Source organism: Marmota monax, unplaced genomic scaffold (assembly GCF_021218885.2).
Source record: "Marmota monax isolate L192 unplaced genomic scaffold, Marmota_monax_Labrador192_F-V1.1 WCK01_AAM20220418_F8-fsc00002, whole genome shotgun sequence".
Taxonomy (NCBI): Eukaryota; Metazoa; Chordata; class Mammalia; order Rodentia; family Sciuridae; genus Marmota; species Marmota monax.
In genome coordinates this window covers 28,761,427-28,782,192 of record NW_026693571.1, presented here as the reverse complement: position 1 = coordinate 28,782,192, position 20,766 = coordinate 28,761,427, and the positions used below count along the sequence as shown (strand labels likewise).

General features: G+C 36.3%; 1 pseudogene; it reads left to right on the top strand.

The window, feature by feature from the left end:
• LOC124102573 (broad substrate specificity ATP-binding cassette transporter ABCG2-like) overlaps positions 1-20,766 on the top strand; it is a 51,400-nt pseudogene that overhangs the window by 17,976 nt on the left and 12,658 nt on the right.

Here is a 20,766-nt window from a genome sequence, read left to right as displayed (position 1 = left end):
TACCTGTGCTCTGCCTGGGTTGCAGATGGGGGATAAAATGCCTCCCTCCAGCTCTGCAGCTGTCTGTGGATCACTGAAGTTTATAGAGTTGAAAGTTCAACATTAGCTGGAACTTTACCTTGCTTATATTGTTTTTATGGATTAAGATAACTACACTAAAGAGATGCTTTTAGAAAAGACTCAGTGTGTCCCATTGAAATCCCATCTTCCCTTCAGGATGATCTCGTCCTGGGCACCCTGACGGTGAGAGAAAACTTAGCGTTCTCAGCGGCTCTTCGGCTTCCAACAACTATGACAAAACATGAAAAAGATGAACGGATTAAAGTGGTCATTGAGGAGTTAGGTCTGGATGAAGTGGCTGATTCCAAGGTAATGTGAAAAAACCCGACAGAATCAGACAGGAACAAGGACCTCCCTGTGTGGACCATGTGACCTTAATCAGAAGTTTCCTAGAGCATGTGAGGACAAAAGGGTCTGCTTTCTGTAATGATGAGAAAAGTGACTGGTTACATACTATGAAGGTGGAAATGAAGCTGGAAAAGCAATCTTAACCATGGTGTGATCCTGGTGTGAATAGAGTGTGATCCCCGTGGAGAGTGCTCCTCAGGCCTTTTCCATGCTCCTCCACCCTCATTATTCAAGTTACAGCTCTTTTGATGTCTTTGCACTGACTTTTCTTCTTTTTCTTCCTCCTTTTGGCTGCTCTTCTCCTTCTCTTCCTCTGGATGATTTTGTTCAGTTGATTTTTTTATATTTCTGGAATTCATAAATGACTAGAATCCAAGGATTCTTGCTGTTTCATACTGGTATAAAATTTGTCTTAAAATCTATATTTATTTTCATTAAGATTTACATTGAGGGGCTGGGGCTATAGCTCAGTTGGTAGAGTGCTTGCCTTGCATGCACAAGGCCCTGGGTTCAATCCCCAGCCCCACAAAAAAAAAAAAAAAAGATTTACATTGAATTTTTGCAGTGACCAGGGTATTTTTTCATGGCATTTTTTGGCACTTTTGCTGCTCATCCCCTCCCTCATTCTCTCCCTTCTTCCCTTTTCTCTGCCAATATTTATTTCCAGACTCTCATAGGCCAGGCTCTTTCAGGTTTGAGGAATGCAGTTGTCAGCAAGAGTAACAAAGTGTAAAGAAATGAACTCCTCCTTTTGCAGGTTGTGCAGGATAAGGGAAGAAAAATGAGATGAAAGAATCAGTCTTATAGTTGACCACTCCATATAGAAGTTTTGCTGATTAGACATTTGTAGGTTGGGGTGATAATGAGCCATGTAAAAGTGATGACTCTGGATTAAGCCCCTGTGACCTGCCTCCTAGAGGCAATAAAGAATGGGGGTACCACTGGCTGCTGCTTCCTGTTGTATTTGCTGATATTTTTTAAAATGTGAATTGTATTTTGTTTAGAATCCGGTGATGCCACTATTTTCCATTTTTTTTTTTTTTGAGTGATTGAGTTGTCATTACTTTGGCTGTTTATTTTTTTACTTGATTATTTTTTTCTTTTTGGGTGGGTACTTTCTTTTTTACCCTCTTTTAAGCATTCATGGCCCTAAGGTGCATCCTTGGGTTTCTAGGAAAAATATACAGAGGCACTATTGGCTTATAATTTATGCAATCTGATTGAAATAGTTTTTAACTTATTAACATTATATTTCATTTTAAACATTAAAGAACTGTAAACAAGATAGTCTGATAACTCTAATGATGTAATTTTTGGATAATTACTATAATAATATAATCAAAAATACTGTTCACCTAGATTTCTCAGTTGTTAATATCTTCTTCCATAATTAGTACAGCTACTTTTTACTGAAATATTTTATATAACATCATGTGATATTTTATCCTTGAGTACTTACAAGGCATCTAGAAAAAAAATAAGGATATTTGCCTACCTTACCACAATATAATTAATAACTAACAAAGTGAACAATATTTCATATCATCAGCTATGTCAAGCCCTTATTCATTCACATTTCCCAAATCCTCTCCAAAGGCATTTTAGAGTTTAGTTATCAATAGACTCAAGCAAGATATGTGAGTAGCATTTGAATACTATCTCTTTGAAGACTCTTCAATATAATTTCCTACTTTTTGCCTCCCCAAACCTGCCTAGTCCCTTCACTAGACACATGAGCATTTACTGCTTGCAAAGATTGAACCATTTATCCTGTGAAATATCCCATCTTCTGGATATGAATATCCCCTATCTTCTGGATATGTCTGAAAGAGTGAATTTGGAATTCTGCCATGAGTTAGGGTGTAGAAAGTACCATTGTCAAAGCATTATGGTGAATGGAAAGATACTGATATGGTATGTTACAAAGTGAACTTTCCTGTCTGAGTGAATCCTGTTCTTGTAAGTCTACCTGGGGACTTTGGGTGGAAACAGGAGTGTTGATAGAAGACTAATAATTTACTACAGATCCATTTCCTTTTCTCCTCCTATCTTTTCTCCTGTTTTAGACTATAATTTTACAGTTAGGGCCATGTCATTTTAGTATTCTAACTTACTATCTTAAAACTAAATATTTGACTTGGTGAGGAATATACAGAAATGTTAAAAGCATGGACTTTATATCGGGTCCAGCCAGTGGGCAGCTCTACCCTGAGCCTCAGTTTGCTTATCTGGTAAAAGAGAAAATTCCTCCTTCTCCCAGATTCATTTACTTCCTCTTTCATAAAGAGGATAGTGAGATAAAGTTCCCTAGCAAGACTAGCAGAGCTTAGATCACCAAAAATGATAATGATCATTGTCATTCTTGTTGATAATTCAATAATTTGTGTTTTAGGTTGGATCTGGAGAAGAAAGGAAAAAGACCAGTATAGCAATGGGGCTGATCACTGATCCTTCCATCTTGTTCCTAGATGAGCCCACAACTGGCTTAGACTCCAGCACAGCAAATGCTATCTTTTTGCTTCTAAAAAAGTAAGTGCTATGGGAATATTGGTCGTTCCTTAGTTAATTTATTTATTCTGTGTACCATGTATTCTTGGTGAAGGGGATTAAAAATGAACAATATAACTTTTTTCTTCTTTCTTGGAAACAATTAACAGGAAGTAGTTTAAAAAAAAAGTTAAAGCAATAATATATGGAAGGATGGCCATGGTGGTAGTGGGGAGCTGATTTAAATAGCAGGAGGGTCAGGGAAGACCATCATGTGACAGGTGAGCTGGGAGTAAGTGAATGAGACCAGCTGTATCAGCACAAGAGAGATCTAATTGGAAGGAGCAGCCCCAATGGCCCTGAGATGGAGTATGCCTGATGTGTATGGAGCATCATGGAAGCCAGAGGGACAGAACCCAGTGACTATGGGGAGTAAGGTTGGTTTCTGCACTGTCATAACAATACTACAGCCTGGGGGATGAGCAACAGAAATTACTTTTCTTATAGCTCTGGAGGCCAAAATGTCACAGGCCACTGTAAAAATTATGGCACTTCCTGTCACTAAGGGATATGAGAGCATTTTGAGAATGTCAGAGCAGAGAAATGGCTGTGCAATCAGTCCAGGGTGAGTAAAGGTCACCAGGGCAGAACTGCTCATGGTGAGGAGAAAAGGGCCTGGACCAGGACAGGGATTGGACCAGGTTGCTCATGGGGAGGTGGAAAGAAGACCTTGGGTTTTGGATTTGTTTTCAAGGCAGATCAACAGGATCAACTCAGGAATTAGATATGGGTTATAAGGATTGAGAGAATGACTCCTAAGATTTGGACTTGAACAAATGGAAAAAAAACGAAGCAAATGAAATTATATTTCCTTTTATCCAGAAAGCAGTTGTATTAAAAGACAATAAAATTATAGCATTTGCAGGTAAATGAATGGAGTACCATGCTAAGCGAAATAAGCCAATCCCCCAAACCCAAAGACCAAATGTTTTCTCTGATATGTAGATGCTGATCCATAATGGATGGGTGGGGGGGCACAGGGGAAGAATGGAGGAACTTTGGATTGGGCAAAGGGGAGTGAAGGGAGGATAGGGGGCATGTGGTAGGAAGGATGGTGGGATGAGAAGGTTATCATTACCCTAGGTACATGTATGATTACATGAATGGTGTGACCCTACATTGTGTACAACCAGAGAAATGAAAAGTTGGGTTCCATTTGTATAGAATGAATTCAAATGTGTTCTGCTGTCATGTAGAACTAATTAGAAAAAAATGAAAAAAAAGAAAGCAGCTGTGTAAAACATTTATAGAAAATATTCAAAAGTTGAGCTTTGTACATTTTCTATAAGATGAACAAAAAATAGTTGAAAACCAACAGAAAAACTCCAAGTACAATGCAAATAAGTCCCACTCCCTGCACCTAGACTCCCTGCATTTTACTTCATTTCTGTCAGATCAGGAGAGGCAGGCAGCGACCAAAGGAGGCAGATTTAAAAAGGCTGCTGAAGGAGGCTTTATTGAGATATTGCTCCGGGGTGGAACTCCATCAGACCCAAGGAGTGGACAGGAGAAGAGTCTGAGGAGAAACCCATGGGAGCTCGATGGACTGGGATTTTACGGGGCTCACAGCAGGAAGGGAAGGGCTTGGGACAGGAAAGGGAATTTTTAGGGTCCCTTGTCCTGCTGGAGTTGGTCAGGGGAGCTGGCTGAGCTCCAGGATTGGCCAGGGGGTCCTGCTGATTGACAGGCGTTAGTCAGGAGATCTCGGTGATTGACAGGCGTTTCTGCCGGCATCTGATTGATGTTCCTTTCCCGGGTGCGGGCTGCTTTGTTCTAAATCGCCACCACCGACCTAACAATTTCCTGCCCCTTTCGGTCTCTAATCTAATTACATAATTATTTTCTGACATCTATTTAATCCTTAAACACCCGTGTGAACTCCAAGAATCAGCACCTCCCAGTGAGGAACCCAACAATCACATTTTCATCACTGTCCAATCTGAGGACTCCTATCAAATGTCACCAGCTCTCCTGCTATCTCTCTGTTTTCATTCTGCCTCAGGATCCTTAGCAAAAACATGTACTTTCTAGCTGTTTTATATATATATATATTTATATATATATATATATATATATTTTTTTTTTTTTTCCTATTCTGGAAAAGTTCCTCAGTCATTCCCTGTCATGCCTGGACATTCTTAGTACATTTCATGGGGTGACCCTGGGCTGGGCCCATCCCTGTGTTTCATGAGCAATTCAGACCATGAAATGCTGCTGTGTATTTCTCTGCACTATACTTCTGGGACTGCATGCACCATAGGTGATACTGAGACCAATCATCTGATCCTATTTGTGTCTGCCAAGCTTCTTTGCTGGGAAATTACTATTTATGCCTTTAATAGTTGATTAGTATTTTGTTGGTTAAGAAGTTTGACTGGGCTGGGGATGTGGCTCAAGCAGTAGCGTGCTCGGCTGGCATGCGTGTGGTCCGGGTTCGATCCTCAGCACCACATGCAAACAAAGATGTTGTGTCCACCGAAAACTAAAAAATAAATATGAAAAAGATTCTCTCTCTCTCTCTTTCTCTCTCTCTCTTTAAAAAAAAGAAGTTTGACTATTATGCTTATATCCTCTTCCTCATCAAATATTCTCTCACCAGCATTAGCATACACCAATAATTCCTGCTCTTTTGATAGCTGCCTAACATACACTAGTTGGTATCTATGGAAGGAGAAGATTTCTCTCCTTCCCTATTCATTTTTCATTTTGTGCAATTGATTATAATCTGTTATTGACTGTTTTAATAATCAAATTAGCCCTGATTTGGTCAGTGGAAGCCATGTCAATGCGAGTTTTGTTTTCTTTTCATATTCCCCTAGTCAATCTTCTAACAATTCTTTACTCCATGGTTTCTATGATGTTCTAGGCCCTTCTACTACATGTCCTGTGTGAGCTATTTCTTTCAAGAACCCTGGTTCCTTGGGGTGTAGTTGATATTTAGAAATCAAGAGCTGGTTACACAGTGTTCTCACTGTTATTGGAGTAGCATTGCTTCTAGACCCTTAGTAGACAGACCTAGGAAACATAAACATATAAATGTTATGTGTATATATAAATAAAATTTAGAAATACATTTATATGTTTTATTTGGAAATATATTGATCACAAATACATTTTACTCATATGGTATATATGTATATACATATACAGTTTATTTTTCTGCTGGAGACCGATAGTTCTCAAACACTAATTATCTGTTCTCTCACTAAACTGCAGTCCCGGCCACAATATATACATATATATTTTTTTCAATAAAAAGGCACATGTAAATATTGGTGTTTATATGTTCAAAAGCTCATGAGTTCATAATAATATTTCTAATTCCAGTTTAACCTCTTTGTGATATTTTGAGTCTTTGCCATTTTCTTATCTGTAAGTGACTTCAGAGAGTAAGAGGTTTGGTTCCCATCTTGTCAATACACTCACTTACTTGCTCAGACAAATCATTTGTTTAATGCCATCCGGTCTAGTCACTCCAGCCACTCTCTTTGTGCACCACCTCTGCAAACTGCCCTGCTTTGTATTTTAAGTAATCAGACACACCACTTTCATGGCCTATCCTCTCTATCACTACCTTGCTTCCTCTGAAGCTCGTATCCAGGTAAGCAAATCTCTATTCTAGGAGAGAAGATGTAGGAAGATTGAAAGATGTTACAATTGTCCTTGCTTATGAATAAGGAACCCTTAGCTACTTCTTTAACACAGTGTATTGAAATTATTAATCATATGGTCTGATTCTCTTGGTGGCAGAATACCTTAGGGCATTCTGCCATATCCTGATAGCATACACTAGTTACTTAATCAAATATGTAAATTGAAGTGATTTTTGTCATAAAATATTTTTAATAACAAAATTGCCATTTCCCCCCACACACTATCAACTAGACTTACAGACAGGATCCTTGGGAATCAGATTGGCTGAAGTAGAAATTTCTAAACTAAGGGTCTCCCCACAAACAACTTGCCCTTATCACCCTAAAGTTCAGAGTTGACAGAATTATTCATATACTCTGACCTTTCCAACTGGCTTTTCATTTAGTCATATCCCTGTCCCCATTAATCATGAGCAGATAAGTTCAAATTACCAAGCGTTTTCTTTTTCTATTTTAAAAATTTTAAATTTTTTTATTTGTTCTGTTTAGATAAACATAATAGTAGAGTGTATTTTGACATATTATACATACATGGAGTTTAACTTAAAATCCCATCCCATTCTTGTGGTTGTACATGACGTGGAGTTATACTGGTTGTATATTTATATGTGAACACTCGAAAGTTATGTCTCATTCTACTGTCTTTTCTATTCTCATCCCCCTTTCTTTCCTTTTTTCCCTTTTGTCTAACTGGATGAAATTCTATTCTTCCCTCCCATCTCCCCTTATTGTGTGTTAGCATCCACAAATTAATTGGCACTTTTTTTTTCTTTTGGTGGTGCTGAGGATTGAACCCAGGGCCTTCTGCATGCAAGGCAATCACTCTGCCAACTGAGCTATATCCCCATCCACATATTAGATAGAATATTTGGTCTTTGTTTTTTGGGAATTGGCTTAGTGTGATAGTCTCAGTTCCATCCATTTACCGGCAAATGCTACATTTCATTCTTCTTTATGGGTGAGTGATATTTTATTTTGTATATATGCCACATGTTCTTTACCCATTCATCTGTTGAAGGGCACCTAAGTTGGTTACGTAGCTTACTATTGTAAATTGAGCTGCTATAAACATTGATGTGATTGTGTCACTGTAGTTGTCTGATTTTAATTCCTTTGGGTATAAAAGGCTCTTAACAAGGAAAATAGATGTAAAACCAAATAAAAGGTGACAAAAACAACATGTATGTACACATATACATATATTTTTAATAACAATATTGAATAGTGATTTTGGCCATTTCTTTTAACCATAAATAATAACTCCTGTGAAACGGTAGTTTAGTACTATTTCTCCCATGGAATTAGAACAGAGTTTAAATCTCAGCATTGTCCTTTAGTAACATTGTCTCCTTGGTCAGTTGCTTGATCTTATTTAAATGATATCTGTAAGTAGAAGGAGACAATAATATGGGAACTGTTATAACAACATTGTGAAAATTGAAAGAAGGTAGGATGTACTTATTAATTTCAACTATATTACTAGGACATAAAGATCAAACAATCCTAAAGAGCCAGAAGATTTAAATGATCAATGAGAAGTAGGCAAATGACCATTGTTTTAACATGTAATAAATACTTATAGACATACCTGGAATGCTTGTTAAAAATATGGATGCCCTGAATTCACCCTAAGAGATTCTAATTCAACCTCTGGGAAGACTGTCTGAGAATCTGCATTGTCAATCAACATTTTAATGAATTCTAGACTGTTGTGCATCATCGTTAAGAGGCTCTAGTGTTTTTTTGTTTTTTGTTTTTTTTGGTTTTTGTTTGTTTGTTTTTGTGGTGCTGGGAATTGAACCCAGGGCCTTGTGCATGTGAGGCAAGCACTCTGCCAACTGAGCTATATTCCCAGTCCCAGCCCTAATAATAACTCACACCTACTTTAATGAAAACATTTAGTTTAGGTTCCCCAAGTGTCATGTAGATAACATGAGATGAGAAGTTCATAATTGAAAAATCAAATTAAACTTTGGATAAATGCTCTCACCATACATTAAAGTATTTTATTAAGAAGTGCAACGTTCAGATATCTAATGACTCATTATTTTCCTTCTTTCAACTTAGCATTTCTGAGCAAGGACGAACAATCATCTTCTCCTTTCATCAGCCTCAGAATTCCATCTTCAAGCTGTTTGACAGCCTCACCTTATTGGCCTCAGGAAAGCTAATGTACCATGGTCCTGCCCAGAAGGCTTTGGAGTACTTTGAATCAGCAGGTGTGGTTGACCTTTTCAGGCACTAGATCCTTCCATCATAGACTCCTGGGGGAGGACAGTGGGATGGACAGGAGCGCTGCTTGGTCTCTGCATAGACTAACTGGGGTGCCATCACTCCAAAACATTTTTGGTCAGTTTAGTGTTAGGAGTTTTCTTCATTTTTCAGGGTTTGCTTGTTGTTTATGTCTCTTTCCTTCTTCTCCCCTCTTTGAATGTGTGTGTGTGTGTGTGTGTCTCATGGGCTTACTTCCTAGTTATGCTGACCTTTCCCTGAGAATTCAATAATTAACTGGCTGGACTCACAGCCAGCTATTCAGCTGAACATTTCTAGAAAGACCTAGTGTCATTCATTTTCTTCTAGACCATGTAACAGATAGTGATGTTATTCTACTTTTATGAGGGCTCATGGAGATGCTCATTGTTTTCTAGTAATATTAAATTGGCTTGAGTGGGTGTGAGTTATTATTAGCCACTGGAATGGCTGGTCTTAAGTTTGACCTGGGTAGGCAAACATTTCTGGGCTCCCAGGTTCTCTTTCAGATTGAATTGTGTGATCTTTTTAGTGGCTCATGCAATCTGTTTAATTTTAGAGACATTTAGAAATTATTATAGATATTTCTTCATGACCCCAAATACAGTTTTAAATATTCCCTAGCTATCTTAATATTTTAATTTACTCTCAGCCACTTAAAATTAAGCATGTATGGGTTTAGAGAGTTCAGAGGAGATGAACTTAAAGAGTCAGGTCTCAGGCCAAGTTCAGATGATGTGCCAGAAGAAGTTGAGGTGAGAGTTTAGGTGTGCTGTGCTGGTCATGTTCTCTCAAGAATTCAGTTCTGGGAATTTGTTGGCTATTTTGAATTATGGCAGCATGATATGATATTGATAAGTTGGAACTCTGAATTTAATAGGTGGAGAAGCAATCTTGTTGACATTCATAGTGCCATTCCAGCATTTGCTTTATGAACTCAGAAAACACAATGAACCCAGGCATTTTTTTTCTTGTATCTAGATTTAAGAAGTACTGATAAGCATCAGTTGATCTTGATAAAAAGGGATCAGTATATTATGTTCTAAAAAGTCCAAGATTGGTTAACACACACACACACAAACACAAAAACAATAGAATAAAACCACATACACACATATTTATATGTATTGTATATGTGTGTGTTTACAAACAAACACACATAGGGTTGGGAGACAAAGCATTGTTGAAATATTTTGTGAATGAATAAGGAAAGTATAAACCAGTGAGGTGAGAAGAAAGCAAGATTATGGCAGAGAAAATGTCAGATTCTGTCTTCATAGCCTCACTTTCGTCACTCTCTGGAAGTGAGTAGTTTTTACTTTTCAAGCCCATCAGGTTGAGTTCTTTGGTTGCTTTGTTTCATAGGTTACCATTGTGAGCTCCTCAATAACCCTTCAGACTTCTTCGTGGATGTCATCAATGGAGACTCCCCTGCTGCGGTGACAGCAATGCAAGAGGAAGGGGGTGAAGGTATGTGAATAGCTTAGATTCACAGGTCTTTGCCTGGTTGATTTGGCTGAAATTTAGCAATGTGGTGGCTCATTAAAACTTGGCTTTCTGAATTCCTACTCATATGGTGTTGTGATACCAGTTAACAGATAGACTTTCTTATCCATAAGAGCTATGGATGTTCTTTATTGAGTTTATGAATGACCACTTCTGTTCTATTCTCAGTTGTAAAGGAGTTTTCATTAAAAAATAAATATGATAATTTTTGTCATTTTTTTAGAAAAAGAAATTGGCACTTCATACTTTTGCACATAGTAGAAAACTAGGACAAAACTTTTTAATTAAGACTTATAATTCTGTATGGTAAGGAGTCTATTTTAATGTTTAAGGTCCACATATTTAGGAAAAGGTCTGTGAGTTTGCTCTAGCCATAAGATCCAGGCAGAAGTCATGTTAATTCTGTGTGTTTTTCTGATGTGTAGAGCAATGACAGTGCTAGTGATTTTTCTATGCTTAGCTTTAAAATTTAGGTGTTATCCATGAAAAGGATCACAGAAAAAATGCTTTAATTGTTTGTCACCTATTAATAATGTTTCTCTTCTTTTTGTGCTTTTATTCCAAAGCCAATGAGACTGAACAGCTATTAATGGGAAAATTGCCAGTGATCGAAAGATTAGCTCAGTTTTATAGCAAATCCCCCTTCTATAGAGAAACAGAAACTGAATTAGAGAGACTTTCAAGTGGCCAACATAGCAGCAGCAACTTGGCCTTCAAGGAGATCACCTATGTCACCACCTTCTGCCATCAGTTCAGATGGATTTTGTGGCGTTCATTCAGAAACTTGATGGGTCATCCCCAGCCCTGGATAGTTCAGGTAATCTTACAGATTCTTTTAAGTTTGCTTTAGAATATTCATGTGGATGCAATTTGGTTCTGGAAAGGTTTATTTTCAGTGATTCTTGGAATATATAACTCAGAATTGTTTGAAACAGACAAGTTGTAAGGGATCATCTTAATAAGAAATTTATATTTTTCAATAAATGGAAGCTAACAACATAATCCATATTTGGGTTTTTTAGTATCTGTCCACTTTCATTCATTGATTCATTCCACAACTTGAATACAAGATCTTGAGTTGTATTTTGGGAACTCTAATATTGTAGTAGACAAAGTGAGTAAAAATAACAACCTCTGCTCTCATGGAACTTATTTTCGTATGAAGGCAGAGTGATGATGAGTGAAGTAATACAATATACAGCATGTTAGATTGCAGGAGGGACTACGCAAAAAGTTCAGGCAAAATAGGAATAGAGAAGAGGAAGAGAAAGGGCAAGAGATAGGGAAAAGAGGGTTGATTTGCTTTTGAAATTAGGTGGTGAGGGAAAGCTAATGGCTTTGAATACATCTGCAAGTACCTTGGACTGTCCCCTCTCTGAGGAAAGAGCCTGTATGCAGAATGTGTTCCTTGTAATTGACCCTCCTCCTTAAGAGATTCTAATGTTTGGAAAGCACTAGATATCTTGAAAAGTTTTCAGTTTAAACACCGATAGTAACCACACTTAGCAATTAACAATTTTTTTATTAGTTGCTCAAAACATTACAATGATCTTGACATATCATATATCATATATTTGATTCAAATGGGGTATGAATTCTTATTTTTCCCACATGTACAAATTGCAGGATCACATTGATTATACAGCCACGTTTATACATACTGCCATACTAGTGTCTAGTGTCTGTTGTATTCTGCTGCCCTTCCTATCCCAGCAATTAATAATTAACACTGTCACATTAACTCTCTTTACTAAGATGTGATGATGACGTTCTTTTTCTCCTTTTGACTGGCCTTTGGTCATTGTTGATTATTACTCCTTAAAGTTTTTTTTTCTTCTTTTTTGCTATTCCTAACTTCTGTGTCACAATAAAAAGTTCACATCAGTCCATCATTTATAAGGAAATCAATTTAGCTAGTTATTTGGGGGTTGTTACTTTTATTATTATTGATTTTAAATTGAGAACTGAAAAATGGCCTGTTGTAGGTTCTACTGAACTGACTTCTTAACATGAGAACCACAGTTTTTATTTTTAAGTATTGTCACCTTCCAGGTGTATCTGAGAGCCTGTTCCTGTTTCAGTCATGCTGTCATGTTTGTTATACCACATGTTTCTGAACTTTTCATTTATCATTCTGTAGAACATGGCCACTTTTGTGTTCTATTAATCAAGGCTAACATTTTATTCTCTGAGAATAGATTTGATGTCTTGTAGAATCATGCCAGGTTCAGGCAAGATATTAACTTGGGTCACCATTGTTCAACAGTAGGGTGATATAAGGAGTTGATTCTTTAGTGTGTTTTCTGTGTTAGGTTTTTTTTTTTTTTTTTTTTTTTTGTACTGCCTCTAAACATGGTTTATGTCTCATCCAGGACCCATGTATGATAGTTATGGGCAGGGTATGAATAGACCATGGCTACTTGGTATACACCAGGATTGTGCCTATTTGGGGTCTTGGCTTCATTAAGGCGCAAACACCAGGCCCAGAGTCTCCAGGTCACCTGTTCAGCCTCATCAGCAAACTCAATCCCACAAAAGGAATTCCCACAATGTTCAGAGAAGTAGCCATCTCTAAAATAAGGGTAGAACCTTGAAGCTCCTGGAGTTTAGCAGAACAACTCATGTTAAAGTTTGTGAACTCTGAAGTGTTAGTGTAAGAGTAGGCAAACCCTTTTCCGTAAAGGGCCAAATGGTAAATGTCTTAGGCTTTGTAGGCCACATCTAGTCTTTGTCTCAGGTGGTCAACCCATTTTAGCATGAAAATAGCTGTAGCTCATGCATAAGCAAATGAACATGGCTGGGTTCTCATGAAACGATATTCATGACACTGAAGTTTGAATTTCATATAAATTACATAGTACAAGATAATCTTACCTTTTCCCCTCCAACTATTAAAAAAAGCGGTTAAAAAACATTATTAGCTCATCAACTTAAAAAAAAAACAACAATCGGTATTTGGCCTCATTTGGCCTGGCGGCCATAGTTTACTTGGCATAGGGTTTGAAATCTTGTCTGATTTTTATTTCTCTAAGTTTTGATCATAGAATTGTTAAAATACTTAAAACTTCCTACTGATAAATCTTGTATCTCTTGATGTATAGCTGTACTTTGGTTTGAACTAGATATATACATACATGACTCAGACTTTATTTCTAACCAGAGGCTGTATTTGGGAGATATTGAAAAGAATGGATGATCTGAATAAGATTTATTGTTCAATTATTTCCTGATCAAACCAATTTAGAAGACCTGTGGTTAATCTCTTAGAAAGTCATTGTTTTCTATGAGCATATTAAACATTTGACTATGGATTTATTTTGTTAGTAACTACACAGACTTCTCTAAGAACGTCTTGAGAAATACTCATTCAATACATTTGAACAAAAGCAGAATAAAATATTTGGATGATTTCTTTTTCTAATCCTTCTCTTCAAAACTGAGACTGGCGGCCACTTGCTCAAAGCTCAGTCATTTGATCCATTATGCAATTTCATTTTGCCTGGTGTCTTTTCTTTCTTCATATAAGAAAGAATAGCACAGATATACTTTGAAAACCATGACATGATCATAGGATTCACTGATTTGCCAGTATGGTAGAGAACCGACTGAAAATAAAGAACAGGTGTTGTGTTAGTATAAGATATCAAGTGTGAATGCTAAAGAAACAAAGAATGCAGAGCCTCTGGATAGCAAGACTGAATATAAGTTATCCTGAGTGAAGTATAGATTGTCATACACCTGTGCGTCCTACACATTGGCAGATCCATCTTTTTCTACTGACATGAAGTGAATGTACCCTGAGGGTAGTGAAGGCATGGAACAGAATGAATTTTACCCTAAATTTCTGTCCTCTACTGAAAGACATCTTACGAATAATACATTTAAATAATATTGTTTCCAGCCTGTGGTCTTTACAAACCAGTCTTTTCCGATTATGATTTAGTTTTTCTATTTTGGCTTGTTGCCTGTCTAAACTGTTCTTCACAAATCACTTCATGTGTGGATACAATTATAATATTGAGTATTTCTTTTAAACTTTGAAGATTTCAAGATAAATGGTAAGGTATTTTGTTTTCTCTAGACTTCCATTTCCTATACTTTTATGTTTAACTCATGAATCATTATATGTGGAATCCCTCAAATAAAACATGATAATTGACCCTTAATCTTTTGTTGATTGAAGCATCCCTCTGAGAATTTTATCCTTAAAAGAAAAGTGGTAGACTGGGGCCGTGGCTCAGTGGTAGCATACTTGCATGGCATGTGTGAGGCACTGGGTTTGATTCTCAGTACCACGTATAAATAAATAAAATAAAGGTCTATCAACAACCAGAAAATATATAAAAAATAATTTCAAAAACAAAAAGTGGTGCTGGCCCAGTAACTTGGGAGTTGTACACAGACTGAGTAGGTGAGGATGGTGAGGAACTGTTAGCTCAGGTGGGTACATTGACTGTAGGCTTCACTGGCTGAGGTTGAAGGAGAAGCAGACAAAGGAGACGGTAATGGATGCACTTGGGTGTCCTCAGAGAAAACTAGTTAAGTGCTTTGGTGACAGTTACAATGTAATTTCCCATGCAGGCCAGGACTCAAAAGAGGTTGAATAGGTGGGAGCCAACTTACAATGTGTCTTTTTAAAAAATTTTTTTTTTAAAATTTTTTTAAATTCTTTTTTTATTATTAGTTGTTCAAAACATTACAAAGCTCTTGACATATCATATTTCATACATTTGATTCAAGCAGATTATGAACTCCCATTTTTACCCTGTATACATACTGCAGATCAATTAGTCTTTATCATGAAAAATACTGTTGTCAAAATTTGTGTGTGTATGCTTTTAAAATGTTGTTTATTCATTTTGTGGTGCTGGGGTCAAACCCAGTGTCTTGCACATGCTAGGCTAGCATTCTCCTGCTAACCTACACACCCAGCCCTGAAATTTCATACACATTATTTATTTACTTATTTATATTTTTGCAGTGCTACAGCTTAAACCCAGGGCCTTGTGCATGTGAGATAAGCACTTTATCAACTGAGATATATCCCCAACCCATATTTATTTTTAATAAGAGTGTAAAGTCATCCTGTTTTCATTTGAACCTCTTGAAGGATGAAACTATGCATGTGCACTGGTGCAAAAGTTGAGAGTTCCATGCAAGTCTGAACTCTTCCCCACTTGGATGTTAGTTTGTTCCCCAAGTAATTTTCTGCATCACTCTGCCATACTGTGTATCATTTGCATGTCCAGTATCAGAGCTGGGGCTTGGACTGGCCATTCCTGGTGAACACTGGGAGGGATTTTAGCCTGTCCAGTAGTCTGCTCAATTTTCTTGTCAGTTCCCCAAACATTTTTAAGTTGGTTTGGAAAGTAATCTAATAACACACATGATTTTGTATTCTCCCAGGGTCTGACCAAGTCATTTAAAGTGTTTATCTTCAGAGAGGTATCTGGTTATATAGTCATATATAGTATCATAATAAATGATGTGAAAGCCAGATGTGGTAACACAAGCCTATTATCCCAATGGCTCTGGAGGCTGAGACAGGAAGATCACAAGTTCAAAGCCAGCCTGAGCAACAGTGAGGCATTAAGCAACTCAGTGAGTCCCTGTCTCTAAATAAAATACAAAATAGGCCTGGGGATTGGCTCAGTGGCCAAGTGACCTTGAGTTCAATCCCTGGTAAATAAATAAATAAAGTGGAAAAAATTACCTAAAATTACAACTCTATTTTCATTTTTTTGAAAAGATAACCATCATATTGATACTGGGGCTGATAGTAGGTGGCACTTTCCTTCAACTAAAAAAATGATTGTACTGAAATCCAGAATAGGTAAGTAAATCTAAATACTGTTACTTTGTTCACGCTTATAAAGACTCAGTAAGAATTTGAATTTATAATGAGTATGTGATAAATGTCACTGTTTTATTGGGGGTGGAATGAGCACATTGCAAACTGAAGGGAAGAGTTAATTTTCTTTTTCTCAAATGTATGTCTGAGTGGTAAATAATATACAACATAAATTTTGTCCTTTTAACCATTTTTAAGTGTACAGTTCAGTGGTATCAGTTGCATTCACATTGTGCAACTATCACCACCATCTGGCTCAAGAAGATGTTTTCATCTTCTCAAATGGAATCTTCATACCCATTAAAGAATAACCCTCCATATACATCAATCCCAACCCCTGGCCACCACCTTATAATTCTGCCTCTGAATCTGGCCACTCTAGATCCTCATACACATGGACTGATACAGTATTACTCCTTTAGTGCCTTATTTTCTTTAGCATTATGTCCTTAATAATCATACAAGCTGAAGCATATGTTGGAATTTCTGTCCATTTTAAGGCTAAATAATAGTATATTGAATATATACTACATTTTCTTTATCATTCCTCTGTTTCTGAAAATGTGGGTTGTTTCCACCTTTAAGTTGTTAATAATGTTGCTATGGGTATACAAATATTTGTCTGAATTCCTGATTGCAGCACTTCGATATAGGCACCTACCCTTGTTGGACCAAATGATAATTTTAATTTTTTGAGGAACTCCTATGCTATCTTTCACTGCAGCTACATCATTTTATATGTTTTTAAAAGTTTATTATTTATTCTAAATTTTTATATGTGATAGCAGAATGCACTTCAATTCATATTAAACATTATGGAGCACAATTTTCATTTCTCTGGTTGTACACAAAGCAAGAGTCACAACATTTATGTCTTAATAATTGTACCAATGGTAATGATCTCATTCCACCATCTTTCCTATTCCCCACCCCACTCCTCTCTCCCCTTTGCCCTATCCAAATTTCCTCCATTCATCTCATGCCCCCCCACCACCATTATGGATCAGCATCCACTTATCAGAGAAAACATTTGGCCTCCTGATTGGGGGGATTGGCTTATTTCACTTAACATAATATTCTACAACTCCATCCATTTACCTGCAAATGCCATGACTTTATTATCTTTTAATGCTGAATAATATTTAATTGTGTATATATACCACAGTTTCTTTATTCATTCATCTACTGAAGGGCATCTAGGTTGGTTCCACAATTTAGCTATTGTGAATTATGCTGCTATAAACATTGATGTGGCTGCATCACTGTAGTATGCTGTTTTTAATTTCTTTGGCTATAGACCCAGGAGTGGGATAGCTGGTTTAAATGGTGGTTCCATTCCAAGTTTTCCAGGGAATCTTCATATTGCTTTCCAGAGTGGTTGCACCAATTTGCAACCAGCAATGTGTAAGTGTGCCTTTTCCCCACATCCTCACCAACATTTATTGTTGCTTGTGTTCTTAATAACTGCCATTCTGACTGGAGTGAGATGAAATTTTAGAGTAGTTTTGATTTTCATTTCTCTAATTGCTAGAGATATTGAACATTTTTTCATGTATTTGTTGATCAATTGTATATCATCTTCTGAGAAGAACCAGTTCAGTTCCTAAGTCCATTTATTGATTGGGTTACTTGTTTTTTTTTTGATATTAAGTTTTTATATATTTTGCAGATTAGCACTCTATCTGAAATGTGTGCAGTCAAAATTGTGCCCTTTCTGTAGGCTCTCTCCTCACCTCACTGATTGTTTCTTTTGTCAAGAAGAAGCTTTTCAGTTTGAATACATCCCATTTATTGATTCTTTATTTTATTTCTTGAGCTATGGGAGTCTTGTTAAGGGAGTCGGGGTCTGATCTGACATGATGAAGATTTTGGTTCTACTTTTTTTTTTCTATTAGGTGCAGGGACTCTGATCTAATTCCTAGGTCTTTAATCTAGTTTGAGTTGAGAATTATGCCGGGTGAGAGATAGAGGCTTAATTTCATTTTGCTGCATATGGATTTTCAGTTTCCCAGCACCGTTTACTGAAGAGGCTATCTTTTCTCCAATGTATGTTTTTGGCACCTTTGTCTAATATGAGATAACTATATTTATGTGGGTTTGTCTCTGTGTCCTCTATGCTATATCAATCTACAAGTCTATTTTGGTGCCAATACCATGTTGTTTTTGTTATTATTTCTCTGCAGTAAAGTTTAAGTTCTGTTACAGTGAAGCCACATGCTTTACTCTTCTTGCTAAGAATTTCTTTGGCTATTCTGGGTTTCTTAATTTTCCAGATGAATTTCATGGTTGCTTTTTCTATTTCTATGAAGAATATCATTTGGATTTTTATTGGAATAGCATTAAATCTGTATAGTGCTTTTGCCATTTTGACAATATTAATTCTGCCTATCCAAGAACAAGGGAGAGCTTTCCATCTTCTAAGGTCTGCTTTACTTTCTTTCTTTAGCATTCTGCAGTTTTCACTGTAAACATCTTTAACCTCTTTTGTTAGATGGATTCCCAAATAAATTATTATTGTAAATGGGGTTGTTTTCCTAGTTTCACTTTCAGAGGATTCATCACTGATGGACAGAAATGCATTTGATTTATGGGTGTTGATTTTACATCCTACAATTTTGCTAAATTCATTTATTAGTTCTAGAAGTTTTTTGGTGGAATTTTTTGGATCCACTAAGTATAGAATCATGTTGTCAACATATAGTGATAGTTTTAGTTCTTCTTTTCTCATTCACATTCCTTTGGATCCACTAAGTATAGAATCATGTTGTCAACATATAGTGATAGTTTTAGTTCTTCTTTTCTCATTCACATTCCTTTAATTTGTTTCATCTCTCTAATTGCCCTGGCTAGAGTTTCAAGGACTATGTTAAATAGAAGTGGTGAAAGAGGGCATCCCTGTCTTATTCCAGTTTTTTAGAAGAAATGCATTGTATTTTTCTTCATTTAGAATGAAGTTGGCATTGGGCATAGCATAAATATCTTTTACAATATTGAGATATGTTCCTATTATCCCTAGTTCTTCTAGTGTTTTGAACACAAAGGGGTGCTGCATTTTGTTGAATGCTTTTTCTGGATCTATTGAGATGATCATGTGATTCCTATCTTTAAGTCCATTGATGTGGTGAATTGCATTTATTGATTTACAAATGTCGAACCAACGTTGTATCCCTGGGTTGAACCACTCTTGGTTGTGGTGCACTATCTTTCAAATATGTTTTTGTATTCAATTTGCCAGAATTTTATTGAGAATTTTTGCATCTATGTTCATTAGAGCTACTGGTCTGAAGTTTTCTTTCCTTGATGTATCTTTGTCTGGTTTTGGTGTTAGGGGATATTGGCCCCATAGAATGAGTTTGGAAGGGCTTCCTCTTTTTCTATTTTGTGGAATAATTTGAGGAGTATTGGTAGTAATTCTTCCTTGAAAATTCTGTAGAACTCAGCTAGGAATCCTTCTGGTCCTGAGCTTTTCTTTGTTGACAGGTTTTTGATAACGTCTTCTATTTCATTGCTTGTAATTCATCTGATTAACTCGTGTATATCGTCCTGACTCAGTTTGGGTAAATAATATGACTCTAGAAATTTGTTGATGTCTTCAATATTTTCTATTTTATTGGAGTACAAATTTTTAAAATAACTTCTAATTTTCTTCTGTATTTCTGTAGTGTTTGTTGTGATATTTCCTTTATCATCACAAATTTTAGTAATTTGAATTTTCTCCTTCTTTTCATTAGCATGGCTAAGGGTTTATCAATTTTATTTATTTTTTCAAAGAACCAGCTTTTTTTCATCAATTTTTTCAATTGATACTTTTGTTTCGATTTCATTATTTCAAATCTGATTTTAATTATTTTTCTGGCTTCTAATACTTTTGGTATTGGTATGTTCTTCTTTTTATAGAGCTTTGTGATGTAATGTTAGGTCATTTATTTGTTGACTTTTTCTTCTTTTAATGAATGAACTCCCTGCAATGAACTTTCCTCTTAGTACTGCCTTCATAGTGTCTCAGAGATTTTGATATGTTGTATCTGTGTTTTCATTACCTCTAAGAATTTTCTAATCTCCTCTTTAATGTCTTCTGCTATCCATTCATCATTCAAAAGCATATTATTTAGTCTCCAAGTGTTGGAGTAGCTTCTATTTTTTATTTTATCATTGATTTCTAATTTTATTCCATTATGATCTGATAGAATACAGATTAATATCTCTCCTTTTTTAATTTGCTAAGAGATGCTTTGTGGCATAATATATAGTCTATTTTAGAGAAGGATCCATGTGCTGCTGAGAAGAAAGTGTATTCACTAGTTGATGGACGAAATAATCTATATATGCCTGTTAAGTCTAAGTTATTGATTGTATTATTGAGTTCTGTAGTTTCTTTGTTTATCTTTTGTTTGGAAGATCTATCCAGTGGTGAAAGAGGTGTGTTAAAGTCACCCAGTATTATTGTGATGTGGTCTATTTGACACTCAAAGTTGAGAAGAGTTCATTTGATGAACATAGATGCTCCATTGTTTGGTGCATATACATTTATAATTGTTATGTCTTTTTGTT